Consider the following 13,273-nt stretch of genomic DNA (forward strand, 5'->3'; position numbering starts at 1 on the left):
TTCTTGATGATGACATGAGATTCCAAGCTTGTATTTCCTCCATGCTTCGGCCTTATGAAGTGTATACAGGAAACTATTTGAGTCTGGAGACATATAACAGGCCTGTAAAGCAGTAAAAAAAAAAATGGACAATCCTCTTTCTTTTCTAAAATAGCAATTAGCCTCTAATTAATTACCGAGTTAATTAAAGTTTTCGCATGGCGTAATTGGCCAGAGGACCACATGAATAACTCAATAACAGAGCTTACACAAGTGATTGATTACCCTCCAGTCTTATAGAAATGGTTAACAAAGAAGCATACTGATCTGCTCAGTAGCAATTTTCAAAAATCCAGGTACTGTCTTTACGGTTGGTAATGTTTTCTTTTATGTCCGTTCTTTGTACAAAAACATCACTAAGTTAACAACTCTGCTGCACTGTTTTGTGATGGAAGCGAAATGGACGATATAAAGAATGTAATAACTGAGTTTTGTGTATGTTCTTTAACAGTATATGTATGTCTATAAAATGATATACATGAGCCCATGTTTCCAAGAAAGTGTGTCAAATAATATCGTACTATAACGTCCTTTAGGGGAAAGAAAAGAACATTACAACAAACAAACCTAGAAGGACCCAATGAATTGCACATTTAATGACAATGTATATAAAGGAAATGTTCTAGTAGTTACTAGTTCTAGGCAAGATACTTCATATATTGTGATGCATTGTAATGGACCAACATTTCAATCGTACAAGGCACTCCCCCCTCCCCCCCCCCCCCATGGCAATCGGACACAAATGGGGCAAAAGCGATGAAAAGGACCTTGATACATGTATCCTTAAGAAATGCATGTTCAGTGCCTCACTAATAGGGTTATTGATTAAGGGCCCTTACGGGTGGGTGTTAACTCCCATTCAAAGTTAATGTCTGTTAATACCCAGGTGCGTTAACCCATAACAGACCTTAGTGACTCTGCCTGTAAATGTCAATTTTACAGCTAAGAGGTCCATAGAAACCCCTTATAAATAGTCTCTAATAGTTAACCACAATTATATGGGCAAATTTGTTCACTATAGGTTCAGGAGCTACAGTAAAGATGTAATGTAACATATGCTATTTATTTGTTAGGAGCAACAATAGTGGTTTAATAGAGGAATTACATTAATGTTCCATGCAGAACAAGCTTAAAATGAATTGATAAGAACAAATTCAAAACACAAACTAGTACTATACAGTACATTATGTATACGCTAATGCAAGGGTGCGCAACCTTTTTTTTGCTGCCACCCCCTGCCTGCTCTCCTCCCTTCTTGCGCCCCTCCCTTACCTCGCACGGCGGGGTCGTGTCACGTGACCCACGGCATCATTTGACGGCACGTTACCATGGTCACACATCCTGAAGCCGGCTGAATCTCGGTAAGCAGAGATTGCAGAGGCCTCACGCGGTCCCCCAGCATTTAATTTAAATGCCTTGGGGAAGAGCGCAGGAGCACTGTAACTGCCCGCTCCTCCCCAAAAAACACCTTGCGCACCCCAGGCAGTTTGTGCACCGCTGCTCTAATGGAGAAAAAGCTGCTTTGTGTCATTATTATTTTTACTGCACTTAAATGTTCCGTCTGGCTGTCCATAAACCACCTCTTGTCGCTTCCTTGCATGTTGACAAAGTGCTCTCAACAATGAAATAAATATATTTGAAAATAAAATTAGTCAATTTTCCCTTTGAAAAACTCCTCTTATATGTCCATATTTTAATGAATTCCCATGCCATTCTCAGGGGCAACGAGTGAAAACTGCTTTATTTAGGTGAATTATTACCAACATAAAAATAACGACCACTTACAGTATTTCACAAGTGGCACAAAAATGTAGAGCTTTACAAACCCAGCAGGATTTTTCTTTTATTTGTGGAGTAGGTGTTATACAGTTATGAACAAGGTATTCACTCAAACATATAGCGGCTACAAAATAACACAAATAAATGCATGGCTGTTGGCATTTGAACATTATTCCATAGGAGCATCTGTGGAATCAAAGATAAAATCAGCTTGTCATTGTCAGGTATCTAATCCAGCTGAGCTCTCTACAATTCCTAGCTGTAAATGTGACTGGGAACATGGAAACTGGACAAGCAGCATTCAGGCTCCTATTCAAAACTGTGTCAAAAGATGATGGCATTCAAGCTCAGCACAGGAAAATGTTTGCTAAAGACATAAAGGGCTACAATATTAAATATATTATCTTCCTAGTGCACAGTGCTTTAGGAGGTGAACAGCAGCAATAAGGGCCACTAAAGCTTAAATGCACTAAACTCCATTAAATCAGGGAACATAACGGGACATTACATAAACAAGAACGGAAGTTATGTTCCCTGAGATAACATGGTATTCACAAAGCTGCAAAAAGAACGTCCGTACTACATCTCATGAGAATAGTCACCTTTTTGTAGGATAATGTTGCGTTCCAATAATGTGATGTTATGTCAATCTTCGTGTTACTCCTATTCACACCCTGAACTCGGGAGAAAGAGAAAAGGAGAGGGAAATAATGCTGGTATTGAAATCATGCCTAACTGTGGCATTACACCCAAAAGCCCTATTTCCGAGTATATGGGAGTATAGCTATGATTTAAATAATGTAACGTTAGGTCCCCGCGTTAATCTTCACGGACGTTAGTGGATAGGGGATGCTATAATGATGCCTAATTTGCATCTACTTTTCACTAATGTCCGCTATAGTTAACTATGCTTCTTACGGAGGAGAAAACATGACATACAATGATGTTATTGTCCCTTGAGGATACAGAGTTACTGTTAATGTCACGGTAAGTGGCTGAACGGAGCTTAGTGCATCTAGGCTTAACTATCTGACTGCACTGCATTCTGCTTGCAGGGCTGTTTCTTCTGCACCACCTAGTGGCATCAAGCTGAGTGTCTTGAAATAACAGATTGTGGTATTATTAGGCTAAGATATACAGGCTCATTGTGCCGTGGGGATTGTGTATACTAAAAGGGGGGATGGAGGGGCACAACTATCATCATATGCTTTGTGTTTCGCTAAACTTCCAAAGGGACCAGTAAGCTAACGGCCTGAAGGAGCTGCTCAGTGAGTAAAGGCACTGACTCAGAAAACAATGACACTGACTTTGAAGCAGGAGAGCCAGTTTCAAATCGCCTGTGACCTTGGGCAAGCCACCTCATCTTCCTGTGCCTCTGACACCACACATAGATTATAAGCTTGTTGGGCAAAGGCTGAGCCAACGCGCTTTATTGTAAAGCACTTTAAGTCCGTTTTGGAAGTAATGTGCTATATGATAAAAAGTTATTATTATAGTGCCATGCAGGTGTGCAGTGACTTCTCTGTCTTCCCATTTCACCCTAAGATTTTCATTTAATTGCTACAGCAGCTTGTCTCAAATCAGGAGGGGGAAAAAAAACAATCTTGGCCATTTTTGCAGCCAACTCCAGCAGAGTACATGCTGGTCCAAGTCGTGTTCTGCTCCCATGCCAACTTCTCCCAAAGTGGTGATCAGGAGCACTGCCACCAAACAGACTTACCTGGCTTTCATATCGGGTCACGCAGACAACTCTCCACTTGAGGCATATGGTATGTTTCTTCCTCCTGAACCCAAATTGAGCCCAGAAGCTAATCTGGACCTGTACATTAGCATCACTGCATCGGGGCCAAGTATGGATTGACAAACGTGTCACTTAGCAACAAGACAATCAGCCGTGACTAATGAAACCGAGATATGGAGAGGAAAATCTTACTTGAAAGTATGGAAGAAAGTGGGGAAAACAGAATAGAGAATGAAAAGGAATATCCGAGCAAGAAACGAGGAACCTGACAGAGGCCCAAAGCACTGTTATGTTGGAGGAGAAATCTGCCTTGTTTGAAACCTGGGAAGTCGCATGCTACAACAGTGCCCTTTTTTATTATTTTATTATCATTCATTGCTTTCCCAACACAGATGGTCCTCATTAAAAAACAAAATTAGTCGCTCACCCTCTTGTGGAAAAGTTCAGATACTGGATGAGCTATGTAAGAATGAATTAATTAGCAGAGGAGATAGTTCCTTTTCAGCTAATTATATTGAAATACATACGAAATGACTTAAATTAACATGGGTCACACACAAAAATGATTTAGCACATTAACCTTTACGCTACCCTGAGGACGTTTAGAAACGTTTTAAGGAGCGGCACCTGCATGATCCTTAGAACATTTATAAACCTTCTCTACTTTCCTCCTTCCTTTTGCAGCGGGTGGGGCTTTCATTTCGCCTCAACTGGCTGCTTCTGCCCTTCAGATCTCCCAGGAATCATAAAAAGCAGTATTTACTCGGACCACATTAAAGCAGCAAAACATGTAGCACGGCACGATTTGATGCAGGGGGTCTCTGCAGCTGAACTGCGTTAATTTCACCCACTGATTCCAGTCACTTACCTCCATAGGGGTGCCGGTAGCAGCTCTGGCTGGACTGTGTGGGGCTATCAAAATGGCATCTTAAATGTCCCGCATGACGCAGGCCAATAGGAAGCTATGATGTCATCACTTGCAGCTTCCTATTGACCCACGTGACCAGGGCGTTAAACCTGCAGAGATACTGGCACCCCCTATGGGGGTATGTCTGGAAGCAGGGGGTCCCCGGAGCTGAAATGAACGCAGTTTCGCTCCAGATTGCCCCTGCTTCAATCCAGTAATAATAAAAAAAAGTGTGCAGGGCTACATGTTTTGCTGCTTTTAGGGTTATCTCAGTTATTATTCAAAAATCTAAATAAAAAAAAACAAGGATAGGAGCCAGGACAGCATGCAACTCCAGTCTAGGGCCGGCTAGGAGTTTCTCAGGGCTCGGTGCAGAGGGAGTTTGGCGGGGCCTCTTACTTGCTCCATGTGACGTCATGTGACATCGCATAGTCATGAGGACGCGTCGCCACATGGTAGCAGGAGGAGATGCCGACACTTGCAGAGGCTTCGCGCTCTTCCCCGGGCCGGGTAATCCCCGTACAAATGTCGTGGGGGTTAATTTAACCACCACAACATTAAACTGTGATGACTGAATTGGGGCCGGAGAAGAGCGCGAGGTGCAGTCTTACATATGGCATAGCCATCAAGATAGCCCAGGACTCCACACTCCTCCACCATCTCTCTCCCCCCACCCTGCCACACATAGAACCACCATTTACAGTTGGTGGGAGAAGGGGGTAGACAGATTTGCTGGGGTCTTCCCCGGGGGTGTGTTTAATTTAATTTTATAAATTATGTGTATAGATGTATGGATCATCTTTGCTGTTAAGTACTGAAAACTTACCATCCTACCCACTGAGACGTGGGTAACACATGAGGGGGGAGAGGGGCTGACACACGAGGAGGTGACACGAGAGGGGAGTGACACATGGGGAAGGCAGGGGGGGGGCGGTCTGTACCTCTTTGCAAGTCTGCTCAGCCTGCTCACGCACTCATTCCACTGCCTCCCTCTCTCTCCCTCCTCACACCCCTGGGGTCCGATGCGACGTCTGGGAGGGAGGAAGCTGAGAGGACATCCTACTCAATCAAGGGTACTTCCATATTTGTGTGAGTACAATTGTTCCTCAGGGGTCTTGTGAAAAGCTACTTCCTCAACATATGTTGCATATACATTTACAATTACACTGTGTTTTAACACTTCTATTTCACAAGATCACACAGGCCCTTGTATGAGAGTTCAAAGCGACCCATCCCAGGATACGCCTGGCTGTCTCCTTTCAGAAAATATAAGTTGTGTCTGGCTAAATGCTTGTTTAGTAACTGTAATCCCACGAGAAAATAGTGGCGCATCAGAATATGCCTAATGCTACTTTGGGACCCACCACCTCTGTTTTTGTAAATCTTTTTATTAAAGCAGCAATACGGATTTCACGGTTACATTTAATATATATATATATATATATATATATATATATATATATATATATATATATATATATATATATACAGAATTAAAGCAGGGGGTCTTCAGAGCTGAACTGTGTGAATTTCAGCTCTGGGGACCCCTGCTTACAGAAATACTTACCTCCGTAGGGGTCTTGGTATCTCTGCAGAGAAACTGTGTGCCTAACATAATGGCGACATTTAAATGACCCGCATCAGGTGTGCCAATAGGATGCTGTGACGTCATCCGGTGCGACTTCCTATTGGCCTGCATTACTGGGATATTTAAACTGAGAATAGATACCGGCACCCCCTATGGTAACTGTAACTACCTCTGGAAGCAAGGGGGCCCCAGAGCTGAAATTAACATAGTTCAGCTCAGGAGACCCCCCTACTTCAATCTTGTAATGAAAAATAAATAAATGCGTATTGCTGCTTTAAGAGAAAAGTGTTTACAATTCAGAACAACAAAAAATGATATACCTGTATGGTCATAGAAAACGATCCAAAAATGAGATATATGTGAATATGAGATATATGAGAAAACAGGTGTCACACCGATGTTTAAAATAATATCATAGCCAATTAAAATTATACACCACTTTTCACATGTAAAAAAACCCACTAGCTAGAGAGAAAGGAAATGTATTGAATGTTATTTTGTCATAAAGTATACACAATGACTGTATATAGTGTGTAATATGTCTCATTCAGATTTAATAACACTGCTTTGCAAAGAATACACAAAATCCCAATATTTTTTGCATGTTAATGTAATTATTGAAGTCACACAACCTAATATGCACTTGAGACCAACACCAATTAAAGGTTTAACTCAGAGGTTCACAACTCCAGTCCTCAAGCCCCCTCCCCCCCCCAAACAGGACAGGTTTTAAGGATATCCCATCTTCAGCACAGTTGGCTTAATCAGTGGCCACCTGTGCTGAAGCAGGGCTGGCCACTGATTGGGCCACCTGTGCTGAAGCTGGGATATCCTTAAAACCTGTCCTGTTGGGGTGGAGGGGGGGGGAATCTTGAGGACTGGAGTTGAGAACCTCTGGTTTAACTCGTTATGAAAAGTGTATTGGCTACTAGGATACACCACAAAACGTATACACAAGTCGTTGTTGAAAATGTTTTATTGTGCAAAAAACTTCACTTGGCCACTCACGTGGAAATGGTCTTTGCAGCGAAAAGGTTAAACAGAGACATAGGAGGAGAGTTTTGCTACAGATGGAGCCGTGTCAGTGGGCTGCACCCTGGTGGCATGGTCTAGTTCTGACACTTTCCCACCAGGCAGGTGACATTTTCCTATTTCAGTTTTTGGAACATAAGCAGGAAAATGTCACAAAATGGCAGGTCATTTTTACACACACACACACACACACACACACATGGTGAACATTTACTCAAAAACTGTTGACACAAGATAAATGTCTTTTTATTTTTATATTTGTTATTAATTTAGATTTAGATCTGATTTAAATATCACGTAAAACTACATTTAGATAAGTTTTTTAAAAAAAATAGTTTAAAAAAAAATCCAATGTGTGCAACAGTACTCACAGGCACATTAAATCCGTATGCACAGATGAAGAAAATACCATTGCATCAGTATGGAGATCGCTTTTTGTCAGATCCAGAGCAGCAATGTAAAAGGGAAAATAAAATAAGAAAAATATATTGCAAAGGGATATACTGGCATTACAGTCTGAGCTCTGTCTGGAATTAATGAAGATTAAGATTTACCCACTTTCTTCTAATTATAGTTATGATTTATATTTGCTGTGCTCAGCTAGCAGATTATATATATATATATATATATATATATATATATATAAAATCAAAAACAAATAGTCGATACTGTTCTGTAGCTAACTAAATGCTTTTATTTGTGCGAGCTTTCGAGATACACTGATCTCTTCTTCAGGCAATGTTACAATTGAATAAGCCAAAAAACTTTCTTAGAAACAAGGCAACTGAAATGTTATCTATGTAACATCGCCCGAAGAAGAGTTCAGTGTATCTCGAAAGCTCGCACAAATAAAAGAATTTCATTAGCCACAGAACGGTATCGACTATTTGTTTTTGATTATTAAGCTCGGCTAACACGGTACAGATATATATATATTATATATAAATATATATATATATTATAAATGCTAACAAGAAACTAATACAAATTTAAATATTGTCTCTAAACTTTTTGGTACTGTAAATGTACATATACAGTATATGTATTTTTTTATCTTTTGAGGATTTTATATATGGTACACACAAATAGACAGACTTAACTTGGTACACACAAATAGACAGACTTGAGGATTTTATATACTTTGTATTACACGTTCTGTTTCCTCCCACCACATGGGGACTTATTTTATCTTTTTTGTTTTTGTATATTCTCTTGTTATTGAGTCACACAGAAAATTCAGACCGGTGCAGCTAATTACTCATTTACTATTTGAGTCTTCTGGGTAACTACAGGGAGATTTATTATTTGCACTAACAGTAGATATTATAAGACAAGCTTTCGAGATACCAAATAACAGATACAAAATTAAATAGGCAGTTAGCTGCCAAATCCAAATGAGACGATATGTAATTTACACAACAATTATGAGTACAAACGTAATAGCAATAGGAACATAAAACCACCAAAAAACAGCCATGATGAAGAGCATTTCTTCACAATTATTCTCCCTATACCCTGTGCAGATCATGTGCGGATCCAGTGTGTGTGTTCCTGGTATTAATGAGTACTGTAAGGCAAGGGAACGCAAACTTTCCCTGCTACCCACCCCTGCCTGCGCAAAGCTTGTGCCTCTCCTCCTTACCTGGTCTTCAGCATCATTTGACGCTGCGTTGCCGAAGACAAGGTAAGGGACGTTGCAGAGGCCTCACGCAATTCCCCGGCATTTAATTTAAATGCCTTGGGGAAGAGTGCGGGGCCTCTGCAACCACCGCGCCCCCCATGAGAATCTTGCGCCCCCCCAGTTTGCGTACCCCTGCTGTAAGGGAACGGCGTTTCCAAATCAGAATCTCATGTGGAAAGAGGATATGGCTTAAATATTTTGAGGGGCCAACAGGTTTCTTGGAGGCCGACCGTGGCTCCCAGATCATTTCAAAATTGACCATTGTGTCCTGGATAATGTGGGGCAATCTTTCCATTGTGTACATCTCCCAAACAATCGCTGTCCATGATTTGAAATTGGAGGTTATTGCCTGTTTCCAAAATGGTGGAATGGCACTTCTAGCCTCGTTAATCAGATGTACAATAAGTGATTGTTTTAAAGTTTATATTTGGGAATCGTCACTCTATTGCAGTGATTCCCAACCTTTTTTTGTTTGGAGGAACCCTTGAAGTTTTTTGAAAAATCTCAGGGAACCCCTAAATGGCTGACACATACTAGGTTAATTTCACACCTCACAAGCCCCCTCTATTTCCCACCCCCTACCCTTGTATTTCCCTCCCCTCCGTCTCAATCACTCTCCCCTCCTCCCGCCTTGCATGTATTTATCTCCTCTGTGTCTCAGTACTCCCTCGTTTCCTCACTCCCCCCCTCTCTCCTCTCACTCGCCCCTACCTTCCGTCAATTACCACATTCTCACTCAATCCCCCCCACAAAATACATACCAAAAAAACCCACCCCCCTAAACACATGTAACTCCACCCCCGCCAATACATATTAAAAATGCCCCCGCCGCCTCAATGCATTTTAAAAAGACCCCCACCGCCGCAATACATTTTAAAAAGACCCCCACCGCCTCAATACATTTTAAAAAGCCCCCCACCGCCCCAATACATTTTTGCAGCCAAAACAGTCTCCCAGAAACTTCTAATGTGGCAGCAATCCCACCAGATGTGTAAAAGAGTGCCCTTTTTCCACACACCCTACAGCATCTGTCAGACACCTTGTGAAACATAACTTTCAATATATCAGGATCAGGAGTGTAGTTCCACCTATAAATTATCTTGTGTGTGCTTTCAAGTGTTCTTATTGAGATGGATGAGGAATATGTTATGTCCCATATCTTGTTCCATTCCGATATATCTAGGCTAGTGTTGAGGTCTCTTTTCTACAGTTTAACAAAGATTTGTTTGTTAGTCTGCCCCGCTTCTACTAGAACAGTGGTTTTCAACATATTTTGGTTAAGGAACCCTATCATTATATTGTGAAATTTTTCGGAACCCCGACCCTCTTTAATATTGCATCTGAGATCAGATGCATTGTAAGGAACCTCAACCCTCTCTAATAGCGCATCTGAGATCAGATACATTGTAAGGAACCCCAACCCTCTCTTATAGTGCGTCTGAGATCAGATGCATTGTAAGGAACCCCAACCCTCTCTTATAGTGCGTCTGAGATCAGATGCATTGTACATTCTTCTGTATTTGGTACAATGTTCAAATGACCTGAAAGTCGCAGGGAACCTGTGTGGAAAACACTGTATTAGAAGTGTAACACATGTAGCCCCAACCTCTGGGAGATACTGCTTCAGCTACAAGGTGTTGTGGTGCGGCGTACCTAGGAGAGACCAGGAGAGCTGAGCTGTCTGCAATGGGATGGAAACCAGGACAGGCTTTTGGTGGCCTCTGATGTTCTTTCTGGTGTTCAGCGCCTCCAGCTTCAGTCGACTCCAGGGTTTCTGAAGGCAGTCCCCACTAAAGCAACTCTCGTACATCCCTGCCCACAGGCTGGAATTCAGGCAGGGGTATAAATGAACAAAGGGACTTTATTGCATCACTGCAGCAGGTGGTCTTACAGCGGCTTCTGGTGTCTCACAGAATCCCAGGTCTCTGGATGGTGCGCACTCTGCATTGGAGAGCCTCAGATCTTTTGGCCCAGCCAACCCATAAGGGTCTGACTAGCCTCCCACTCCCAGCCAGGAGGAGAGGTCACACACTTCTACTCCTTAGGAAGGTTGGAAGCAGACTCCTACAATTTGGTACTGTCTCCCTGAGGAACTAGAAAGGCGGGCTCAAGGTCTGTACCCCGATAGGCTGTACACAGACCATGAGTCACCAAATCCTCTGTCACTCAGAGAGCAGCATGAGGGGGGTCAATTGCCCACAGGACTGCCTGTCACAGCCTAGACTGCGAAGGACATGTGACAGGGGGGAAAAGAGAGGCAGGGTGGACTAACCATGTTACAGAAGCGTGTATAACATTGCCAAATTATGCCCAGCAGATCCTACAGTAGGTGTCTGAAAATTGAATCAAATTGGGTGGGTCTTTTTTAGGACAATGTTTTTTTTCCTATGTTTGGATACATAATTAAATAGTCGCCTGTACTACCAATACTCGTTATTCCCCCAATCATATTTCAGCTCAAAATTGCTGAAGGGTAGAAGTTGAAGTTTGTCTATGGATTTAATGTCTCCTAGTCTTACAATGTTAGCACTTATCCATTTTCCAAATGCCACTGGGACCATTGCTGGTGAGAATTCTGGGTTATTACCAATGGACTGCAGCCAGCACCCATAAGGAAGGCCCCTATCTGGACCTGGTTTTCACAAAACACATTTCTCTCTCTGATTTCTCCATTTCACCCTTTCCTGTCTCTGACCTGCACTCTAGCCATCTATTGGCTTTGATTCCACTTTGCGCTCCTCCCTCAATCTCTCTGCTCCGCTACAGACTCTGGCAAACTGGTCATGAACTACAACTCTGCCCTATCCTCTTCTTGATCTACATGCCCCTCTTTTACTTTGCCGTTCTCTTCCTTCTAACCCCAGACCCTGGCTAAACTGCCACACACGCATGCGGAGCGCCTGCACTTGCTCCTCTGAATACCTGGAAGACATCTCACACTCTCGCAGTCTTCCTTCACTACAAATGTATCCTATCATCTTTCAACTCTGCCCGCTCCCAAGCTAAACAAACCTACTTTTCATCACTATTCAACACTCACAAGTATAACCCACTCAGCTCTTCTCTGTCTTTGACTCTCTACTCAGACCTATCGCCTATGACCTGTTTTTCTTCCTCCATTTCACCTCAGGACTTGGCTGACTATTTCAAGACAAAGGTGGACTCCATTCGTTAGGACATCCCCTCGGTATGCTCCTCTTATTCTACACCTCTTCCTTACGCTACTTTTTCCTGTCACATACTAATCTCTTCTTCTCCCACTTTCCCTCTTGACCCCATTCCCCACCCCCATCTCCTCAAACCTCTTGCTTATACTCTAATCCCTTCACTTGCACATCATTTAGGTACTTTTTAGACCCTTTGGACTTAATAGGTCTTTTTTTTTTTCTTTCTTGCTTTTTTCAAAGAAACCAGGGACGGACATGCCAGGTACCAAAAACCTAACCACATACAGTATACGGTGAGTACTGTATATGAGCCAGCTTGCAATGAAGCATTCTCTTACAACATACATTAAAAAATATATAAGAAAACAAAGAATGTTGTAAATACAGCCATCCATCTCACTACCCTGTACCAAACAGCGATTTAGAACTCTGATCTTGATGGGGACTGTCCGCCTCATGTGATAGGCAGTATGAGCTAGTGCAGCTCGCTAATAACAATCTCGGGGATATCGCCTAAACTCCACATCGACTACTCCGGCATTTCCGACACATATCTTAAAAATATATATACAGTATATATTTAAGTATAACAACAAGTACCCTCAACCTAATACTACATAAAATGCGGATCTCTTCATTCTTCCTGGATTAGGATCCCATGATTAAAGGCGGACCAATCCAGAAGTTTTTATCTTGTGTGCTGTTCCATTGAATTTGCTATATGCTAAACCCTATATAACTAGTCTGTTTCTATGTCCAGGATATTTTGACTCCATGCAGCCCCCTTAAGGAGCTACTTATGTCTCTTATGGTAACCCGCTTTGTATAAGGCCCGGGCCATAGAGGTGTGGGGAGAGCGGAGGCGCGCTAACGCTGAGGCTCGCCTGCTTCAGTCAGCGCGATTGCACGGACTTGCAGGCGAGCCAGCGTGCGCAAAGGGAGCCGGGGGGAGGTGGTTGGAGGCGGGGCAGTGACGTCGTTGGGCCAATCGCCCGCGACGCACTGACAGTGTCACGGCGCCGACGTCACAGCACCGTGACGTTGACGCTGCTGTGCAGTGATTGGAGGTTTTCAGCCGACAGCGCGCTGAAAAACAGCTTGGCGCTCGCATGAAACCTCCAACGCCTCAGGACGCAAGCGGACCATCGCGTGAGCCCCCTCTCAAGGGATCCTCATTGAGGATGCAGGGGCTCAACGCGGAGCGTCCGCACGCCTCAGCACGGCTGGTCCATCTATGGACGCAGCCTTAGGATAACTGTAGACTGAGGAACCTCCCAGTGCCCCCCCCTTTCTCCATTCAATAGTATACCTTCATATCTTCAGTTCTATGACATTTAAA

At 42.8% G+C, this 13,273-nt stretch overlaps 1 long non-coding RNA gene across 2 annotated transcripts in view; it reads left to right on the forward strand.

Annotated features, from left to right (window-relative positions):
* The window catches only part of LOC142501479 (uncharacterized), a 149,895-nt gene that overhangs the window by 128,620 nt on the left and 8,002 nt on the right, over window positions 1–13,273 (forward strand). For both annotated transcript variants that reach the window (XR_012803499.1, XR_012803500.1), the window contains 2 exons: window positions 11,898–11,954; window positions 12,175–12,227. This is a non-coding gene — a long non-coding RNA (uncharacterized LOC142501479). The remainder of the gene's footprint in view (window positions 1–11,897; window positions 11,955–12,174; window positions 12,228–13,273) is intronic.

The sequence above is a fragment of the Ascaphus truei genome, chromosome 8 (genome assembly GCF_040206685.1).
Source record: "Ascaphus truei isolate aAscTru1 chromosome 8, aAscTru1.hap1, whole genome shotgun sequence".
NCBI classification, from domain to species: Eukaryota; Metazoa; Chordata; class Amphibia; order Anura; family Ascaphidae; genus Ascaphus; species Ascaphus truei.